The sequence below is a fragment of the Aedes albopictus genome, unplaced genomic scaffold (genome assembly GCF_035046485.1).
Source record: "Aedes albopictus strain Foshan unplaced genomic scaffold, AalbF5 HiC_scaffold_6, whole genome shotgun sequence".
In the NCBI taxonomy this organism is placed as follows: Eukaryota; Metazoa; Arthropoda; class Insecta; order Diptera; family Culicidae; genus Aedes; species Aedes albopictus.
In genome coordinates, this window is record NW_026917420.1 from 157,591 (window position 1) to 179,838 (window position 22,248).

Genomic DNA, 22,248 nt, shown 5'->3' on the forward strand with positions numbered 1-22,248 from the left:
TTTCTTTGATAATAGCACATGTAGTACTACTCGTAGCGAAACGTAATCGATAAAGTAGAACCAGTTTTAAAGACCGGTCCAGAAAGTATGGACGCATAAAGAAAATACTTGCATTTCAAAACTATTTATTGATGACAAGTTCTTTTTGAAAGCTACATCCTGTTGGTCAACCTATTTTCTCAGCATTTATATAGCAGTTTTTGTTATTCCATCAGTTTGTTTCAAAATACATGAGCTTTCAGCGGAACATCATCGAAAAAATGTGCACAAACGATGAACAAGGCTTGAAAGATCACTAAGGAAATGAGCAAAATATGGTGGGAGTAAGTGAGAAAACCGTGCAAGCAGCAATCAGAAAACACGGTGGGGATAACACGTTAAAGCATAGGCAAAAATTGGGTAAAAAATAAAGGTCCTGCTAACCACCGTTTGGAAAAACAAATGATGAAAATATTTGAGCATATGAAAAAACCTTCTAAGTTACACAGAGCGGGACATGACCAAAAAGGATATCATTTCGAATTCCGATGTTCATTGTGGCAAAGAACGTTTGAATATTCGATCCTATAGTAAGCAGAAACAGCCAAAACGAAGTCCGAAACAAGAACCATCGATCAGGCCCAGTCAACTGAAGTCTAGGTGCGTCCATGCTTTCTGGGGCAGTCTTTATGAATAGTATTAGTATAGGAAAGCATTTTTTGTTCGGTGCCAGCTGTCATTCTATCTCAATGAAACTGGCCAACAAATTGTATAATAAATTTCAATAGAATTTAAACTAGGCTCACCTTTGAAAAAAAAAATGCCTAACGAACTCCAGAAGAAATTTTAAATACAAATCTAGGACAAATCTCAATTCCTGAAGGAATTCCATTCCCATTGTCAGAGAAATTTCATACGATTTCTACAATGAATGAAAAATGCATTGTAGAACTCTAGTAGGTATTATAAGGCAATTCCGAGAAAATATAAAAAACAAATTCAAAAATAAATTTCACAATATATCCAGATGAATGTATCAGTTCCATTCAAGGAGAAATTGCCAACCAACTATAAATGCTATTTCAAGCGAATTTAAAGAGGTATTCCATGTCAATTCCACGAAGAATTTCGTGCTTATTCGTTGTCATTCCATGAATAGAATAGAAAATTTCTGAAAATGTAGAGAAAAAAGAAAATAAAATACAAAATTAAAAACATAATAATTTAATAACAATTATTTAGATTTCTAGGATGAATACCAAGCGCATTTCATGAGAAACTCAAAACTATATTTTGGATAAATTCCAAAAGAGTTTCAATAGATTTTTAGGGGGGTTCAAGAAAAAATCCAGCAGAATTTTTGAAATCATTCAGGAGTAATTACTGAAGTAGTTTTCCAAGAATTTAAAGAGGAAAAAATCCAAAATTATATCAACTGTTTTAAAATTCACTGTTTATTGAGCCTTCCGGAATAATCAATTAAATTCCAAAAGAAATTCTCCGAATTTTAAGATGTTTAATTTACTAGGAGTTTGATTTCTATTCTCCCACTGTGCCGTTGCATTGACTTTTTTGGGCACTGCACGATGAAAATCAAGGGGCGGTATGACCCAGTTTAGTAGAACTGGTGTGAAGCAGAATGATGCATCGCTTCTCATTTGATGCTGTCGTTTTGCACTTGAAGAAAATGAGCTCCATTCGGAATGGTCGGATGCAAGACTGAAGATGATGGTTCGCACTTATCAGCGTGAATCATAAATTTCAAGTTTAATAAGCACTTGTAATTGAGTTGGAATCGAAGTCAGAAATAGGGGGACTCCCTCCGGAATACTGTTCTTTGTTTTCTGCATTGACTTGCTGCTTGGATGCACTCTTTCACTTTTCCTTTCCTACTTTTCTTTTCCTTTTTTTCCTTTTCCTTTTCCTTTCCCTTTTCCTTCTTCTTCTACTTCTCCTTCTCCTTCGCCTTCTCTTTCTCCTTCTCCTTCTCCTCCTCCTTTTCCTTTTCCTTAGCCTTTTTCTTTACTTTCTCACTTCTTTCCTTTTAATTTCCCTTTATGTTTCCTTTTTCCTTATCATTTTCTTTTTCAAATCTTGAAAAATACGTTGAAGTCAAACGCTATTTTCGTTTCTCCTGCGAATCACTTCCCCTTGGAAACGAACTGTAAAGTGAAAGAAGAAAAATATTTACAGGAAAAATCCCAAGCAGATGAATGGACCGTCTCCCCAGGACGGAGCTGGATGCCGCCGCCGTCGCCGCTCAGGAATATAAACTAATTAACGTCAAAAGCACAGGCATCTTTTTATCTTTATTGCTTCTTACGTACACAAACCCTGGTACGTCTGCCGTATCCCTCCACCCTCTTGCCTTTTAATCTTCGTGGCGCACATTTGCGCTTTATTGGATGTCATCTTCATGACGAAGCGGTTGAGAGTTGAGAGGGATCATCCACTATTGGTACTGGGGAGCATAGAAGACAGAAGGTACACGCTGTATGGAAGAGGTGCATCAGTTTTTTTTTTTTTCTTTCTCCGAGCACATTTACACTTACCGCAAAGGCAAAGCAACACCAGAACACCACTTTCGCCGGTTGGTGGTTGGCAACTTGGTTGCCTTCAGCGTGTGGTTCTGCATTAAGGGGAAAGTGGGGTAAAATGTGGACTTCTCGCAGAAATCAGTACTACTTTACTTTACTTTACTTTTTGATTCTGTACTAGTCCTTTTTCAAGTTCAAGTCCTAGTTCTAGTCCTTGTCGTTGTTCTAGATCTAGTTCTAGTCCTAGTCCTAATTGTAGTCCTTGTCCTTATTCTAACTCTAGCTCTAGTCCTAATCCTTGTTCTAGTTCTAGTTTTAGTCCTAGATCTAGTTCTAGACCAAGTTCTTCTCTAGTTCTAGTCCAAGTCCTTGTTCTAGTTATAATTGTTGTCCTAGTCCTAGCGCTAGTTCTAGGCCTAGCTGTAGTCCTAGTCCTAATTGAAGGCTTAGTCCTTGTTCTAGATCTAATTTTAGTCCTAGATCTAGTTCTACTCCTAGTCCTAGTTCTGGGCTCTAGTCCTTGTTCTAGTTCTAGCCGTAGTCCTAATTGTTGTCCTAGTTCTTTTTATAGTCATAGTCCTAATTGTAGTCCAAGTCCATGTTCTAGTTCTAGTTTTAGGCCTAGATCTAGTTCTAGCCCTAGTTCTAATTCTAGCTCTAGTCCTAGTCCTCATTGCAGTCCTAGTCCTTGTTCTAGTCATAATTGTAGTTCTAATCCTAGTTCTAATTTTAGTCCTAGATCTAGTTCTAGACCTAGTTTTTTTTTTTCTAGTTCTATTTAAGTCCTAGACATTGTTCTAGCTCTAGTCCTATTCCTAATTGTAGTCCTACTCCTTGTTCTAGTTATAGTTGTAATCCTAGTCCTAGTTCGAGTTCTAGTCCTAGTCCTAGTAGACTTGTTCTAGTGGCCCTAGTCCTCGTTCTAGTTATAAGTTTGGTCCTAGTCCTAACGCATGTTCTGGTTCTAGGTCTAGCTCTAGTCCTAGTCCTAATTGTAGTCCAAGTCCTAGTTCTAGTTCTAATTAAAGTCCCAGTCTTAGTGCAAGTTCTGGTTCTAGGTCTAATTTAAGTCCTAGTCCTAATTGTAGCCCTAGTCCTTGTTCTAGTTCTAGCTCTAGTCCTAGTCCTTGTTCTAGTTCTAGCTCTAGTTTTAGTCTTTGTTCTAGTTCAAGTTTTAGTCCTAGGTCTAGTCCTAGTCCTAATTATTATACTAGTTGAAAGATATCCAACAGCTACTGGCCCCGCTCCCGCAAGGACCGTACAATGCAGCTGGGATATAGTAGTACTGACGGCGGTGATATTGATTCACAACTCGACGCGGCGGAGTTCTGACTTAGACTGACATTATATTATCTTGAATTTTACAGAGTTTGATTGTTTATTTAATTCCACTGGTGCCGTGTGCACCGATCCGAGACGTCCTTCTTGGTGCCGGGTGCACCAAAATTGTTGACTCGGCGGGCGTCGGGTGACGCCCGCTTAGACGTTTAGCTGGTTCCTCCTCGTCGCCGCTTCCAGTGATTTCAAGCGGTTCATGTTTCGCCGCCACCGCCAGACGATGAGAACGATAACGGCCACTAGGACGAAGCCGCCGTCCATGGAATAAGAAATCACATCGTGCGTTGTGATATTGCTGTGTTCAAACGTTTCCTCGCTTCCAAATGGCCACATTGTGATACTTTGTAGCCGCGCTGGTTGATAGAGAATGATACTGTACGGTTGTCGTACGATCGAGGCGGACCCGTTCGGTCCGCTCGGTGCGCATTTCAAGCTGACGATGCGCCTTCAGCTCGGTGCCATGTGGGGTCCGCCGGGACCTTCCTGTGGGGCCAAGACTTGCCGACGAGTGCTCTCTTTGAGGGGCACATTTTCTGCTGCGTTGAAAGTTCTTGGTGAGAACTCCGTCGCCTTAATTTTTGTTAATGCTGATGGCTCGATCAAAGTGCAGCCATGAACCCTGGGCGATGATAGGGTGACCACCCATTCCTACTTCGATCACATCCACTAGTCCTTGTTCTGGTTCTGTTTTTAGTCCTAGGTCTAGTTCTAGTCCTAGTTCTAGCTCTAGTTCTAGTTCTAATTGTAGTCCTTGTCCTTATTCTAGTTCTAGCTCTAGTCCTAATCCTTGTTATAGTTCTAGTTTTAGTCCTAGATCTAGTTCTAGACCTAGTTCTTGTTCTAGTCCTAGTCCTAGTCCTTGTTATAGTTATAATTGTGGTCCTAGTTATAGCGCTAGTTCTAGTTCTAGGTTTGGCTCTAGTCCTAGTCCTAATTGAAGTCTTAGTCCTTGTTCTAGTTCTAGTTTTACTCCTAGATCTAGAACTAGATTCTCTCCTAGTTAGCTCTTATCCTAGTACTTGTTCTAGTTCTGGTTTTAGTTCTAGATCTAGTTTTAGTCCTAGATCTAGTTCTAATCCTAGTTCTAGTTCTAGTCCTAGTCCTAATTGTAATCCTAGTATTTGTTCTAGTTATAGTTTTAATCCTAGATCTAGTTCTAGTCTTAGTTCTAGTTCTATCTCTAGTTTCAGTCCTATATCTAGCTCTAGTCCTAGTCCTAGTTCTAACTCTAGTGCTAGTCCTAATTGTAGTCCTAGTCCTTGTTTCAATTCTAGTTTTTGTTCGAGATCTAGTTCTAGTCCTAGTCCTAGTTCTAGGCTCTAGTCCTTGTTCTAGTTCTAGCCGTAGTCCTAATTGTAGTCCTAGTTATTTTTATAGTCATAGTCCTAATTGCAGTCCATGTCCTTGTTCTAGTTATAATTGTAGTCTAAGTCCTAGTTCTAGCTCTAGTCCTAATTGTAGTCCTACTTCCATCCTAGATCTAATTCTAGCCCTAGTAGTTCTAGTTCTACCTCTCGTCCTAGTCCTCATTGCAACCATAGTTTTTGTTCTAGTCATAATTGTAGTTCTAATCCTAGTTCTAGTCGTAGTCCTTGTTCTAGTTTTAGTCCTTGTTCTAGTTCTAGTTTTAGTCCTAGACCTTGTTCTAGCTTTAGTCCTAGTTCTAATTGTGACCCTAACCCTTGTTCTAATTCTAGCTCTAGTCCTAGTCCTGGTTCTAGTTCTAGTTTTGGTCCAAGATCTAGTTCTAGTCCTAATCCTAATTGTAATCCTAGTCCTTGTTCTAGTTTTAGTTTTAGTCCTAGATCTAGTTCTAGCCCTAGTTCTTGTTCTAGTTCTAGTCCTAGTCCTTGTTCTAGTTATAATTGTTGTCCTAGTCCTAGCGCAAGTTCCAGTTCTAGGTCTAGCTCTAGTCCTACTCCTAGTTAAAGTATTGGTCCTTGTTCTAGTTCTAGTGCTAATTCTAGTCCTAATCCTAATTGTAGGTCTTGTCCTTGTTCTAGTTCTAGCTCTAGTCCTAGTCCTTGGTCTGGATATAGTTCTAGTCCTAGTTCTAGTTCTAGTCCTAGTCCTAATTGTAATCCTAGTCCTTATTCTAGTTCTAATTTTAGTTCTAGATCTAGTCTTAGTCCTAGTTCTAGCTCTAGTCCTAATCCTAATTGTAGTCCTTGTCCTTATTCCAGTTCTAGCCCTAGTCCTAGTCCTTCTAAATTTAGTTTTAATCCTAGTCCTCGCTCTAGTCCTAGTTGTAGTCCTTGTTGTTGTTCTAGATGTAGTTCTAGTCCTATTCCTTGTTCTACCAATGTTTCGTCCAGCAGAAAAGAACTATTCCAATTCAACTATTGGAGGAGAAAACCTCCAAGTCGATTGTTTTCAGATTCGGTATAACTCTTTATCCCGACCACCCCCATTACTTAGCTCCCACGGTTGCTCGGAGTGAAGTGGGAGCAACCTTTTCTTCCTATTTTTTTTTTTGCGAAGCAACAAACACATCGTTAAAAGTTGAGCTGAAGCATCTTCCTCCGGGATCAACGACGACGCGTGCTGATGAAATGCTTCGCCATTCGCGCCAAGGGATGACGCAGATGGCGGCGGTGCGATGGTCGGTGATGGAATTGAAAATTGATTCTCTTTGTAGGAAGCGCGGGCTCTACCCCATTTGGCATAATGCCATTTGGCATAACAAATATTATGCACATTCTTACCAAGGAGGCTGCTCTTCGTGTTATGCCAAACGGCATTATGCCAAATGGCAATTATGTCAAATGGCATTTACGCTAAATAGTATTTATGCCAAATGGCATTATGTCAAACGGCGTTATGCCAAATGGCATTATACCAAATGGCGTAGAACCGAAGCGCGGTAGCTGTGTCGTCGATGGGTTTGTCTTACTTTTGATATAATGTCGATTGGTATAGGAGTGAAGCTGATTCACCGCAAAGCTAAAAGACTAAACTCGTTGTCACTGTTATTATTTCTCAAAAAATCTCTTAAACTTACATTCCAGAGCTCCACTACCAGGACATTGAGAGAATTGGTGAACTCGTTCCATGCTTTTATGCTTCATGATTACCTGGAGCGTTTCATAACTGTAATTTCTACATCGTTTATTCGAATAAATGAAAAAAGTTAAGTTTTGCAAGATAATTTCTAACAAGGATTCTCAGATATGTTATCAGAAATATGTATTTGAAATATAGGTAGTAGATTTATGCAATTAAGACAATTTCCATCTCGGCTACTTCAAATTGAATTTGAAATCATTTTTCATTTATTTTTTGGACCAAGTATGAATTTTCCCATTTGTTACAACTGATATTATACCAATCGCCCTGTAGGTACACCTAACCGTAAACCTTTCATTCCCAAGCTGAGTATGTGTTTTAGCACCGCACCGGAATTAATTGAAGAGTACTTCCGAGACAGCGAGAGTGTGTGAAATAAAATTAACTCCGACAATGTCGTCCCCAAGCCAGGTTTCTTTATCACCGCATTTATCTCGTCGAAAGAAAGTAGGTACCTAGAACAATAAAACAGTAAACATGTGCCACAAGCGAGCAATTTCAGCAGTTTAATGATTTCAGCGAAATTTTTTAAGACTTACCCTCTCACAAAACGGTTTTCAATTGCCCCAGGCTCTTAATCCTAGAGGATTTCAAGCAACAAAGTGCTATTTATAACTCGTCTTAGCAAACTCAAATTTCCCCTTCCGCTTGGAGGACTAAATCAGTCCCGTGAAAACATCTCAGGTAGAGCTTTTCTCCGGGGGACGGGACGTTTCGTGGAATCCCTTCCGGTTTAAGCAGTCAGTTTGTCAACCATCCAGGATGGCCCTTTCAGATCGAAAGCAAACACAAAAAAGTTGACCTCATTTCACCATTGCACTGACTGACAGGAACAAGTAGTCAGCGTCAACCTTTTGAAAGCGCTTCATTTCGATGTTTCTGCCTGTTGTCACCATGTAATCGAACGCTTGTCTGGCACAAACTACGGAAAGTCAACATAATCCAAGCAGTTTGAGAGTGAGTTTGTAAATATCGTCTGTGTTTTTGATTAAAATGCTGCTTCCTGGGAAAAAAACAGAATATGATAAGCTGTCGTATTTTCAGGAACCTTGTTCGGTTTATGTTGCTGAGCTGGCAGCAATCAACTTCGCTTTGGGGATGATTTTCAACATGCACGTAGACCATTTCTTCATCTTCTCGGATAGCCTTAGTTCGATTGAGGCACTCCGGTCGATGAAACCTGTTAAACATCCATCTTACTTTCTTACAAAAATAAGGGAGCAGATGGGTGCACTGGTCGAAAGATCCTACAAGATTACCTTTGTATGAGCCCCCTCATTACATACATTTATTTGTTCAACATCATTAAGACAAGACATAATCAACAATAGTACGCCACAATACTCGGTTTGTGGCTGCCGCTCTCCATCCTCGGTCGCGCCCAATGCTCGCCAAGTCACGCTCCACCTGGTCCGCCCATCGTGCTCTCTGCGCTCCACGCCTTCTTGTGCCAACCGGATCCGTTGCAAACACCAGCTTTGCAGGGTTGTTGTCCGACATTCTTGCAACATGCCCTGCCCACCGTATCCTTCCGGCTTTGGCCACCTTCTGGATGCTGGGTTCGCTGTAAAGTACAGCGAGCTCGTGGTTCATCCTTCTCCGCCACACACCGTTCTCCTGCACACCGCCGAAGATCGTTCTTAGCACGCGTCGCTCGAAAACTCCGAGTGCTTGTAGGTCCTCCTCGCATTGATCAATTTATGGCAATGAGAAGGCGGACTCTCTTGCAAAGGTGGGCGCACAAGAATGTGAGATCCATGATAGAAGAATTTCACATGATGAATTTTTCCATTTTGTTCGCCAGAGTTCTCTTCAAAGTTGACAAAATGATTGGCGAGATGGCCAGTTGGGACGGTAATTACATTCCATTATTCCTAATGTTTCTTTGCGAGTGTGGTGGTATGGTTTGGATGTAAGTCCAACCATTACTCGCTAGACGCGCATTTACACAGGATTAACCTCGCGTTGAGCAATGTTTGTACTAAGTGCGGTTCCGGTTATGATGACATCGACCACGTAGTTTGGCAATGCCCGGATAATGACGCCTCCAGAGCGCTACTATTGGATACCCTTGAGGTCCGAGGTAGACAACCCTTTGTTCTTGTGAGAGATGTGTTGGGGACCCGCGATGTCACATACATGGGATGTATTTTCGACTTTCTTCGCTCTGCTGGTATAAAAGTTTAATTCGCTTGTGTTTTCTTCTCCAGTTTTTTTCACTGTTTTGTCCTCTTTGTGTTACCAAGCTGCTCCTGGCCATCCGGAAGACCAAGTCCCATAACAAGTTGGTACCAACACCACAAGGCACCGAATACGCTATCAAAATGCGATTCACCCTCGGATGAGCTTGCTAAGGTTACTAAGAGGAAAGATCGGGTAACCAACCCCGTTGGGAACTTTGGTCGTTGGTTGACAGGGAAGGAGGGGGGGGTTGCTTCGGCAAACCTGAGCGTCTGTTCTACAGGAGGAGCGGCTCACAACAGCGTCTGATCCCCATGTTAGGGGCGGCTGATCTACGTCCGAGTGCCAGGGAAGGACTCTAAGCTAAACTGTGCACTATGGTCCTCCGGAAATTAGGGGGTTGGTGTCAGGCCCTACGAGCCAGCCGTAAAAAACCATTGTAACGGAAAATCAGCAACAGAATAATACAAACCTAGACCAACGGCAACGACCCCAGCGAACAAAAAGGGCTTGCGATTGGAAACTCGGTACGTAGAACTGCCGATCTCACAGCTTCATTGGGAGCACCCGCATACTCGCCAATCTACTGAAGGATCGCGGGTTCAGCACCGTAACGTTGCAGGAGGTGTGTTGGACAGGATCCATGGTGCGAACGTTTAGAGGTAATCATACCATCTACCAGAGCTGCGGCAACACACGCGAGCTGGGAACAGCTTTCATCGTGATGGGTGATATGCAGAGACGTGTGGTCGATTGGTGGCCGATCGACGAAAAAATGTGCAGGTTGAGGATCAAGGGCCGATTCTTCAATTTCAGCATAATAAACGTGCACAGCCCACACTCCGGAAGCACTGATGATGTTAAGGACGCATTTTACGCACAGCTCGTACGCGAATACGATCGCTGCCCAAGCCACGACGTCAAGATCATCATTGGAGATTCAAACGCTTAGGTAGGCCAGGAAGAGGAATTCAGACCGACGATTGATAAATTCAGCGCCCACCAGCAGACGAACGAAAACGGCCTACGACTCATTGATTTCACCGTCTCGAAAAATATGGCCATACGTAGCACCTTTTTCCAACACAGCCTCCCTTATCGTTACACCTGGAGATCACCACAGCAGACGGAATCTCAAATCAACCACGTTCTGATTGACGGACGGCACTTCTCCGACATTATCGACGTCAGGACCTATCGTGGCGCCAACATCGACTCCGACCACTATCTGGTGATGGTCAAACTGCGCCCAAAACTCTCCGTCATCAACAATGTACGGTACCGGCGACCGCCACGGTACAACCTAGAGCGACTGAAGCAATTGGATGTCGCCTCAGCAGACTTGGATGTTGCCAGACGATGGGGAAGTCGATGAGGCCCCTCTAGAGGACTGCTGGAGTACAGTGAAAGCAGCCATCAATGACGCAGCCGAGAGCACCATCGGGTACGTGGAAAGGAATCGACGGAACGAATGGTTCGACGAAGAGTGCAGAACGGTTTGGGAGGAGAAGAACGCAGCGAGGGCGGTAAGGCTGCAGCAAGGGACTCGACAGAACGTGGAACGTTACAAACAGAAGCGGAAACAGCAGACCCGCCTCTTTCGGGAGAAAAAGCGCCACCTGGAAGAAGCGGAGTGTGAACAAATGGAACTGCTGTGCCGTTCCCAAGAAACACGGAAGTTCTATCAGAAGCTCAACGCATCCCGCAACGGCTTCGTGCCGCAATCCGAAATATGCAGCTCAAAAGATGGGGCCAGAAAAGTTGGCAACCTGTCTGCATCGGCTCATAGCCAGGATCTGGGAAACCGAACAGCTACCGGAGGAGTTGAAGGAAGGGGTAATCTGCCCCATTCACAAGAAAGGCGACCATTTGGAATGTGAGAACTTCAGGGCGATCACTATTATGAATGCTGCCTACAAAGTACTATCCCAGATCATCTTCCGTCGTCTGTCACCTAAAACGAATGAGTTCGTGGGAAGTTATCAAGCCGGCTTCATTGACGGCCGGTCGACAACGGACCAGATCTGTACCGTACGGCAAATCCTCCAGAAATGCCGTGAATACCAGGTCCCAACGCATCACCTGTTCATCGACTTCAAAGCGGCATACGACAGTATCGACCGCGTAGAGCTATGGAGAATAATGGACAAAACGGCTTTCCTGGGAAGCTGACTAGACTGATTGAAGCAACGATGGACGGTGTGCATAACTGCGGCCCAAAATCTGTCAGAGACACATAAGTTTGCTCTTGAGACAAAAAAATGTTGCGCTGTGTATTTAACCAGGAGATGGTGGTCCCATAGAGGATGACGTAAGTGCATTGCCATTGCGACATGTGAGATGCCACCAGCAAGCCCCGGAACTAAATAATGACCCCATGAACAAATATAAGGAAAAAAAAGACAATCAGATTTATACCACTAAACAAAAGTGAGTTGTAAAAGTTATATAAAAATCACTTGCTGATATATTGATTTACTTTATGATAATTCTTTAATCTGCTATTTAGATGGTCGTTTTTTGACCTTTAACTAAATATTTGTTCGTCGATCTCTTTATTCAGCTGCTGAATTCTAGAACTTTTTTTTCATGAAGTTTCACAGAACTTCATGAACAGATTCTGTAGACAAAAGCAAATTCATAGATGCATTCTTTATTCAAAAATAGCCCTAATAAGGTATTAGGTAACTAGTTTACAGCATTTTTGAACTCGGATAGCTGATGATCATTTTTGGCGTAGAATCATGCCCTGAGTTCGAAAACGCGAAGGAAAAAAATTCTAGTAGAGCGGAATTTTTTTCGACTTTCCATACAAGGTTGATGATTTGAAATCGATTTTTTTTCTATTTTTAAGCAACGTCGTCCACTTCACACACCTCATTCTCCGTAATCAATGCTCCGATTGAGCTGAATTTTTTACTGTAACTTGCCTACATATGATATGTCAAATAAACGTTCAGAAAGAATTTTTAAAATGTTTTTTTCTTATTGAAAAAAAAAAAAACATTTTTTCATATATTTTTGGGAATTTAGCTAAAATTTAAGGAGATCGTCCCTAAAACTCGCCAATATCTTGAATTTCATCGATCTGACGAAAAACCTGCATTCAGATGATCGAATGGTATTGTACTCAGCTTTTAATTTATGGAAAAAGATTTGAAATTGGTTGATCAAAACGCAAGATATTTGACTTTTAGTAAATTCCATATTTTTAAAAGTTGTAAAACTCAATATTGAGCTAAAACTCAAAAACTGCTCTACTTAAAATTTTTGAAGCACGGTTTCGAAATCCGTGCTAAATTTTACTTCAAAAATTTTATTTTGGTCGTTGACAGAAGTTCACCACTTTCGTTTTATTTTGTAAACTAGTGTAATTAAAAAAAAAAAACACTACATAGACTGAACGATCATTAACATGAAACACCCAGTGGTGGAGAATTTTCCGTTTGGCGAAAAGTTTTCACCGACTGAACGGGAATCGAACCCACACTCCGAGGCCTACGAAATGCTTAGACGACTGAAACCGCTTTTTTTTTTGTTTTTCTTTCTGTGTATTTTAACTAAAGCTAATTCTACACTTACTGAAACCGCTAACCGCACGGCCTCGAAGCCCATACATTAGACCGTTTTTAAAGACACCAGGGACTGTGAGAGATTTTTCTTTAGGGCTCCGCAAGTTTCTCCCAAGCAACCGTTTAAAAAATGAAAAGGATTCTAAATGGTAATCTACCAATCAAGAGCAGGGTGTGGCAAGCACGTTCCAAATACATTTCCAACCCGGCAATTAAATCTTTTCCCACGACGGTGTGACGTGCTGGCTGGTGCTATACATTCCATTTTCACCGGTTTTGCCTTTTTTTTCGCCACCCCCTTAGATCAGTCGTTTGCCGGGCTTTCTTAAATTGAGGTTGAAAGAAGGTAATTCCAATGACCGTGAGGAAAGCCATCGGCAAGGTGGTGAAAGCACTCACAGAACGTTCCCAACATTCAGTTAGGAATTACAATTAAGTTTAATTCGTATTTTGCCACCTCTCTCACAACGCTTCATCGCACATTACAGTTTAGTCCCCTTTATAGAGCTTTAGGATCAATCTGCCTGGAGCCGCCACCGCCGCCGGTTGATTGCGACCAGTTGAGGTAATGTTTTTTTTTTTATTTCCAAACGAATCGTCTTCTATGTGGCTTCTCATTTCCGGACCTGGTTGATCACGTCTCATTATCACATTTGTGCTAACTAATAGGAAAAATTACCGATGAAGTGCAAAACGTGGCATTAAAAAATGTTATTTTACCTAGTGATTAGTTAATGAAATTGTTTTCTCGAAAACGGGTTTTCCTAATCTGTCCATTGCTCTTGGTAATGTATGCGGTCACCGAGCAGAAGCAAGCAATGCTGACGGCGAGTTTTGAATGATATTCTTGGATTTGCTTCATTCTGCGTAAGTGCTTCTTAGAATATCGTGCTGAGAATCAGACCTTGGTATTATTCTACATCCTAAAGCACATACATGAAATTTGTGCTACTGTGCCCCAGTGAAACCTGGTGTGTATCAATGAAGAACTCCCATCTGCTGCAGGTCTTCATCAAAAGCGGCCACATTTTACGCAAGGCGCAGTTGAAATCTGGAAACAAGCGTTGAAGGGGACCTCAACAGGACATTTCAAATTAGTTAATAATTTGCATGGGTCTCGACCAGAGTGTACCGTGATGTCCAACCAGTTCAGTCCACCAATTCAGAATCAATCATCTTCCCGGAATCCGTGTTTTCACAGCCACGGTATTGCACAACGACCCCCACATTCAACAACACAAACTAAACGCCGGCATCGCCATCACAGCCGAGTCGGTGCAAATTAGATTGTCTCGTGTAGCCATGATGGTTGTCGTCCGGCTAAAACGCACTCATTCGTCCAAGCAAAGCAGAACTAAACGCATTTGGCAAAGGTCGCACGCAGCCAGGCATGAGCGTAAACATATGTCCGTCCATCCTGCTCGGCGTTGACATGCATTACGTAGCCGGCTATCCCGTACCGGACGGATATGAACACAAGCAGTAACATCAGTAACAACAACAGCAACAGGGTGGCAATTTTCACAAGAAGTCCCCTGCCGTTGGAGGCATTGAACGGATTTCCGATACAGGGTGACGGGTGTAATGGAAGTGCTTTTGGATAGATAGATCCACATAGAGGCCTCTAAAGAGTCTGTGTACTTGTACGAGTATGACATCAGCAGCTGAAATGTTTCTTTCCACTAAAGGTGGGACAAGTTTGTCAAATGTCCCCAGCGTTCAAAGAAACCTACACGAGTTCTTCAAATCGCGTGTGCATCTTCATTAAACACGAGGGGTAATTGATCCGATCATAGTGGGATTATGCACACTGTTCATAACAAAAACACATATCTGTAGCCTTTTTATTTTTTTTAATTTATAGCCTTAGAAAGTAGTTGGGGACAGGGATGGGAACACTCACTTGCAAAGATTTACACTCACTTGATATTATCTCAGCTCAGAAGCGTGCAATCAAGAAACGATGTATGGACGACTTTTGTCTTGTGGTTTTGTCCAAAAGTTTGCCGAATAGAGTAAGGGTCACGCACGCATATCAAAGTCGTGACAGAGCTGTGAAAGCGTGTGAGTATTCCCATCCTTGGTTGGGGATTTTTTTTTTATTACCGTACGGGTTGGGGCAGAAGGGTCTCAGATTTTTATGAAACATTTTTCACAGGCAGGGCTCATGAATACATGACAAAAAAAAATGAGAAAAATTCCGGGTCGCCTATTTTCCCGGAAAACTCTTTGTTTTCACCTGACACTACTTACTTTGAAAAATCATAACTCAAGAACGAAGCATCGTCGAAACAAAGCATTTTTAGGGAAAAGAAAGCAAACTATTTCAGCAATCAAAAAAAAATATGAACTGAAAAAATTTTCCACAGTTGAGAAAATCGTAAAGAAAAGCCGGAAAAACTATATAATATTTTTGAGACGGTTATTTTATAAGCTTTAATCGCTGAAATTTTTGGCATGTACTTTTTTTCGTTTTTGAGTAATAGCCAATTATGTTGAAAAATGTCCAAACGTGCCATAAAATCCCTTTCTTTGAAAAATCATAACTCAAGAACAAAGCATCATAGAAACAAAGTTTTTAATGGAAATTAAAGCAAATTTTCTCAGGAATCAAACAAAAATATAAAGTTGAAAAAGATTTCCACAAAATTTAACACCATTGAGAAAATGCATGCAGAATAGCCGGAAAAACTATGTCCGAACTCGCGGAAAATTTTCAAAAAAATATTTTTGAGAAGTTTATTTCATAAACTTCTATCGCTGAAATTTTTGGAATGCACTTAATTTTCGTTCCTGAGTTATGCCAAATTTTGTTTAAAATGACCATATAATATTGGCTTACATGGTCATTTTCACAAAATTGGCCATAACTCAGTAACGGAAAAAAAATACATTCCAAAAATTTCAGCGATCAAAGCTTATAAAATTATCTTCTCAAAAATTTATTTTTGAAAATTTTCCTCGAGTTCATGCATAGTTTTTCCGGCTTTTCTGATTTTTCTCAACGGTGGAAAATTTTGTGGAAAACTTTTCCCACTTCATATACTTTTTGGATTCCTGAAATTTGCTTTCATTTTCATCAAAAAACTTTGTTTCTACTATGCTTCGTTGAGTTATGGTTTTTCAAAGAAAAGGCTTTTATGGCACATTTGGACATTTTTCTACATAATTGGCCATAACTCCAAAACGAAAAAAAAGGCATTCCAAAAATTTCAGTGATTAAAGCTTATGAAATAACCTTCTCAAAAATATTTTTTCGAAAATTTTCCACGAGTTCGGGCATAGTTTTTCCGGCTTTTCTTTACGAATTTTCTCAACTGTGGAAAATTTTGTGGGAAACTTTTTTCAGTTCATTTTTTTCAGATTTCTGAGAAAATTTGCTTTCATTTTCTAAAAAAAACTTTGTTTCTACGATGCTTCGTTCTTGAGTTATGATTTTTCAAAGTAGTGTTAAGGGAAAACAAAAAAATTCCACCTGAGTTTTCCGGGAAAATAGGCGACCCTGAATTTTCCTCAATTTTTTTGTTCATATATCCATGAGCCTTGCCTGTAAAAAAAGTTTCATGAAAATCTGAGACCCTTGGGTCCAATTTGTAAGACAATAAAAAAAAATACACAAAAATAAAATAAATAGAATTTCTGGAAGAATCTCGGTTAAAATGCTTACAGGAAACCCAGATAGAATCCTTCAAAGAACTCCAGCACAACTTTCTGGAAGAAACCAGAGAAAAATCAATGAAAAATCCCTGAAGAAACTCCATGAAATATCTCTGAAGAAATCTCGAAGAGTATCCCTTTTAGAATCTCGGGAAGAATCAATGACACCGAAATCTACGCGTTCCTTAGGGTACCATAACACAGCGCAACATTTTTTTTGTTTCAAAAGCAAACTTTTGTGTCTCTGACTGATTTTGGGCCGCTGAATCCGAATATCAAAGTAATATCGAATCGGTAATACAAAATATTTTTCATGAAGTCGTAAATTTAGACGTTAAATGATCAATTTACCTTTTGATTGATAAAAAAAAATATTTCCATTTTTAATGGCTTGCAGTCAAAAAAGCCCAAAATCGCATATTTTTCCCTGTAAATTGAGGTATAGCTCAAAATTGTGACGTGCTGGAGCAAATCTGAGCCCATATTCGGATTCAACGGCCCAAAATCTGTCAGAGACACATAAGTTTGCTCTTGAGACAGACAAAAAGTTAATTTTTGTTACGCTGTGTAATGGAAATCATGGAAATATCCCTAAATCATGGAAATATCCCTAAAGCTTCAGAAGAATTCGCTAAAGGAATTCATAGAGAAACCTTTGGAGAATCCCGGGATAAGTCAGTGAAGGAAACTTTCGATGGGATCCTGGATATAAACCAGGGAAAATTCCTTAAGAAATCCCAAAAAACCTGAAGGAATCTCAGGAGACATCAATGAAGCAATCCATAAAGAAATCCCTAGAAAATTCCAGAAGGAAGCCCGGCAGAAAAAAAGAGAAGGAACCCCGTGAGAAATTTCTGCAGAAATTGTGATAGGAATTCCAGAAGGAAACCGAAAAACAACCTTAAATAAATTCTTGAGAGAAATCAGAGAGGAAGGAATCCCGGAACAATTTCCTGGAGTAGTCCCGGGGAGGATCCCAGATAAAATGCTGGGAATCTCGAAAGAATTCCTAGAATCTCGGAGAAATCAATTAAAAAATCACAAAAGACATTTCAGAATAAATGAGCTTGAAAGAAGCTTTGGATGAATTCATAAAGGAATCCCGAAAAATCCTTTAGAAATCAGTAATTTGGAAGACATCAATGAAGTCAAGTAACACCTCCACCCAAAGCAGCCTTCTCCTCTCCTGAGACCTCATATCAGGGGCTACCCCTGAAAAAATCGCTGAAGAAATCCCAGATATATAAGGAAGGATGTATAAGGAAAACTCTTCTAGAGAAATATCATCCCTGAAGGAATATCCTCGAAAGAGTCGGTGAAGGAATCTTTGACCGAAACTCTGGAGCAGTTTCTTAAATAAAATTCAAAAGAAATGTTTTACAAAAAAGCCGTGAATTGTCATTGCCATATGCCACAAAAAAAATCATGAAGAATTTCTCCGATAAAATTCCTTTTGTAGAAGTTTTGGAAGACTTGTTCTTGAAAAATTGTCAATGGGATCTTTCTTAAAGTAATTCCCGAAGGAATTACTTTTTTGGCTACAGTGATTCTACGAGCAAAATGTTGAGGAATTCCCCGAAAAAATGCTTCCCAAATGAATTTTTTAATTAATTTTACTTGAAAATATTTCTAAATAATGTGACCATAGAGGACCCGACTAGAAGATTCTAACAAAAATATAACATAATTATAACAAACCATGATATGTATAACTCATTGTGATATAATCATGCTTAAAATCTTTGGTGTTTAAAAATACTATAACTCAATTGTGTCATATTATGTTATAAAGTTCTTCAATTGTGAAATAATTTATTTTGATTCTTTGACATTCAGAACATCATTTTACACAATTATATCAAAATATGATAGATACTAGTTTTCTTGAAGCTAAAATTGCATAACACATTGTGCTATAATTTTGATCTCATTATAACAATAGGTTATAATTTTGATTAGACCGGTGTACTTTTTGTTACAATTTTAGTTATTTTAGCATTATCCTGCATCTAGTTTATAGCATAATAAGTTAAGGAAAAATGTCAAAACATCATAACAAAATGTGTTAAAAAGTTGATATATTTTGCTAGTGCGAAAATCCTCGAAAAACAAATCCTACAAGAGTCATCTTCGGAAAAATCCTGGAAATAAATTTTATGGAGAAATTCCTTTGGGAAAATGGCCGCATAAATATCCCGTGGAGGAATCTCTGAAGAAAGTTCTCTTAGTGAGATCTTCGAGAGAATTCTTCATCTGATAGATTATCCGAACAAATTTTTCTTGCAAAAATGGCTTCTCAAGGAATTTCCACTGGTAAAATCAATTTTAATAAAACCTCTTACACATCTAAAGGAACTGCCGAAGTAATTTTTCAAAAATGTATTGAAGGTGTTTCTGAAAGATCTCCGAATTGATTAGTCTTTTAATTATTGATCGAAAAGAATAAAAGAGGAATAACCGAAGTCATAGCTGCAGACAAAGTCATTGCTGAAAAACAAATTGGAGAAATTGTCAAAGGAATTGTAGAATAAGCAAAGAAATTTCCAGAGGAATAAAAAAAGTTTCCAAGGAGTTTTCAAGAAAATTTTGGGAGAAAGTTTTCTTAGGGATGTGTTGAAACCAATTCTCAAATGAATTGCTGCTGAAATTGACGCAGGAATTGCTGAAGTTTTTTCCAAGAATAATAAAATCAAAGTAATTGCCAAGAAAATTTTTAGAATTAAAAAAATCCAATGAAAATCTAAAATTCTAAAACATTTTTTTGTTTGCATTTTCAATGGAAATAGCTACATCGTTGAGAATGCTATTTCCAAACTAATTGATGAAAAGATTTTCGAAGAAGCCGCTGGAGTTCCGAAAGAAAACGCCAAAACAATTTCCTAGGAAGGACCTAAAGGAATTGCCAAAAGAAACTGGCAATAGAAAAATCGAAGAAATTCCCAAAAGAAATACTGAAGGAATTGTCCATAGATTTCACACAACAATCGTCGCATGAGTTCCCAATTTAGATGCCGAATATTTTTTCAGAGAATCTCTGAATTGACGAACGGTTTCACAGAGCGATTTTCAATGTATTTACGATTCCTTTGTCAAACGAATTACATAATTAATTTCAAAAGAAATTTTCGGAAAAACTTTCCAAGAAACTCCAAAAAATCTGTCGAAAGAATTAAAAAAAAATAACAAAGAATTTACTGAAAGAATTACAAAAAAAAATAACAAATGATGATAAGACCTAAAGAGTTGAGTGAATATTCACCATCAGCATATGGTTCCCGGGATTTATACACACTAAAACTCTGAGTGTGGATTTTTAAAGCCACAGCACAGTGTTGATTGTAGTCTTTTCTTTTTTTGTTTATTTTTTTCCCAATTTTTTGTTTTTTTATTTGTTTTTTTTTATAACCTACGTTAGTTTTTTTATTAGGGAGATTTTTAGCCCGAGGCTGGTTTATCTCTGACTTCTCTACTTTAAATTGAGAGGGTTAGAAGCAAAGGGGTGTAAGTGACAAAAACTCACTTTCGAGTGAATGAGGTTTGAAGTTTTTGACCAATTTTTCATACCACACAAAATGCATGGAGTTTCAAAATCAACCCAATTTTCTCTGATTTATTGTAATTTTTCCAAACAAACAATCTTGAAAAAGTTCCTGAAAGCTTGAAATATGAAGAATTGTATGATATGCTCAGCTCAAAATCGACAAAATGGTCACTTACACCTCTTTGATTCTGAGCCCCTCAATTGCAGCGACCCTCAGCGACACCCATAATAGAAACAAATACCGCTGCAAGGGAGACACAAGTAGACCTTTAGAATCAATTTAATAAAATGTAGACTTAAGCTATTTTTGCGCTGTATTGCTACTATTCCAAAGATTAAGGATACTTCAATAACTTCTCTTCAACAAACTACGCTAAACAGTTGATCTCTAAACCAGCTCCCAAGTCTCATCCCTGACCCTACTCACAAAGCTGGTGCGTGCTAGTTGGAGGAAATAAATTTCCTTTTAAGCAAACACCAGTCTCTACTTGCACAAATAGAGAGTAGATAGGTATTTGAAAGTACGCGGGCTCGGCGCAGAAAGTGTGTTGTACATATAAACACACAGTACATACGGCCCCGGTTACAACGCTTTCGCCGGAAAGTGCGTCTCAATTTGTGCCGTGCTTGATCCCGAAGAACGTGCGATGTTTTCGAAGAGATGATGTTGATGAAGGCGAGCAGACAGAGAAGCGAGGTTAAAAGTGCCTCAATCTGAACTTGTTTTTAGAATGGATCTTTTTAATTTCAGTTTCAGTTTCAGGGATTCTTTCTAAAACTCTTCAGAAAATTCTCTGGGTTATCATTGAAAAAACCTACGCAGATGATTTCAAAAATCTTTTTGATTTTTAATTCCAAAACTTTCGGCGGGAGTTTGTGGAATACTTCCTGGCACCCCATCAGAATTTCCTGCCAGATATTCATTCAAGGATTCTTTCCATAGATAATTTTATATTTTTTTCAAGAATTTATAAAGAAAATCCTGACGGAGTTTCTTCAGCCATTCGTTAAGAACAGCTTTCAGCTAGATTTCCAGGAACTTCTTTAGAAAGAAAGCCTAGGGACTCCTCCAGAAATCGGCCATGAATGTAAGAAGAAAATCGTCTTTAGGTTCTATACATGGTTCTATTAGTATTTCCTACTGACATTCTTTAAAAAATATTTCAGGAATCCATTCATTTCATAGAAGAATGGAATCCCACCATGAAGTTTATCACAAATTCCACTAGAGATTCCATCCAAAAATTCCTCCAAGGATTCCTTTAAAAAAGTTTCAATAGACATACTCTCCAAGCAGCACACAAGTCACAAAGAAGTGTCGACAGCGCAGGTTCTTGGTTGCACAGGAGCTACATTCATGTAATTCTAACTCAAAGGCAGAATAACTTAGAAATGACTCGTGCCCTGCTTGTGTGCTGCTTGGGTCAGTAATTTCGTCAGGAATTCCTTTAGAAAATCTGCCAAGATTTACTTCAGAAATTTCTCCTGGTATCTTCCCCGGCTTCCCTCCCTGCGGCAATTCCTTCAGAAAACCTCCAAAAGATTCTTTTGAGAAGCTACTTCAGCGATTCATTCAGAAAATCCTTTAAAATTTTCTGTGGAAATCCTTCGAGAAATCCCTTCGAGAAACTTCTCCAAAATTGGCTTAAAATGCCTTCTATGCACTGCAGAGCAAAATTCCAGAGTTTTCATAGGTTTTCCAGAGTATTCTTTAGAAGTTCTTGTAGAGAATCCTTCACAATTTTCCCCAACGGGTTGTCCTCAAAGCCTTCTATGGAGATATCCCCAAAAATTCCGTCATGGATTTCTCCCACGGATTCCTTGAGAAGTTCCCTCAGTGATTCTATCAGAAGATCAGGGATTCAGAAATGCTTCAAAAAAATTTCTTAATATTTTTTTCGAAAATCTTCCGTAGATACATTTGTAAATTGCTTTATAAATTGAAATTCTTCACGAAAACTCTTTAGAAAATCCTCCCGGAATTCAATTCGACATTCCATCGAATTTCCCTTCAGAAAATCCTCCATGAAATCAATTGGACTTTTTTTAGAAATTCTTCCAGGGATTCCTCCATAAAACCCTTTAGGGATTCCTTGAGAAAAACCACCAGGATTCTTTCAGATTTGTTTTTTCAGGGATTCAATCGAACAAAAACACTATAGGGCTTCGTTTTGGAATACTACCAGAGATTTCGAGTAAAAAAATCTCCAAGAATGCATAGTTCCTATAGTTTCAGAACCTTCAGAAATTCCTCCTAGGTTTCCTTTAGATGATCTTAGAGGTATGTCTTTTAAGTAGTAAGTTCTTCAATAGTTCATGCGGAAATTTCTTTAGAAATTATTGAGGGAATTTTCTTAAAAAACCTACAAAAGGCCCT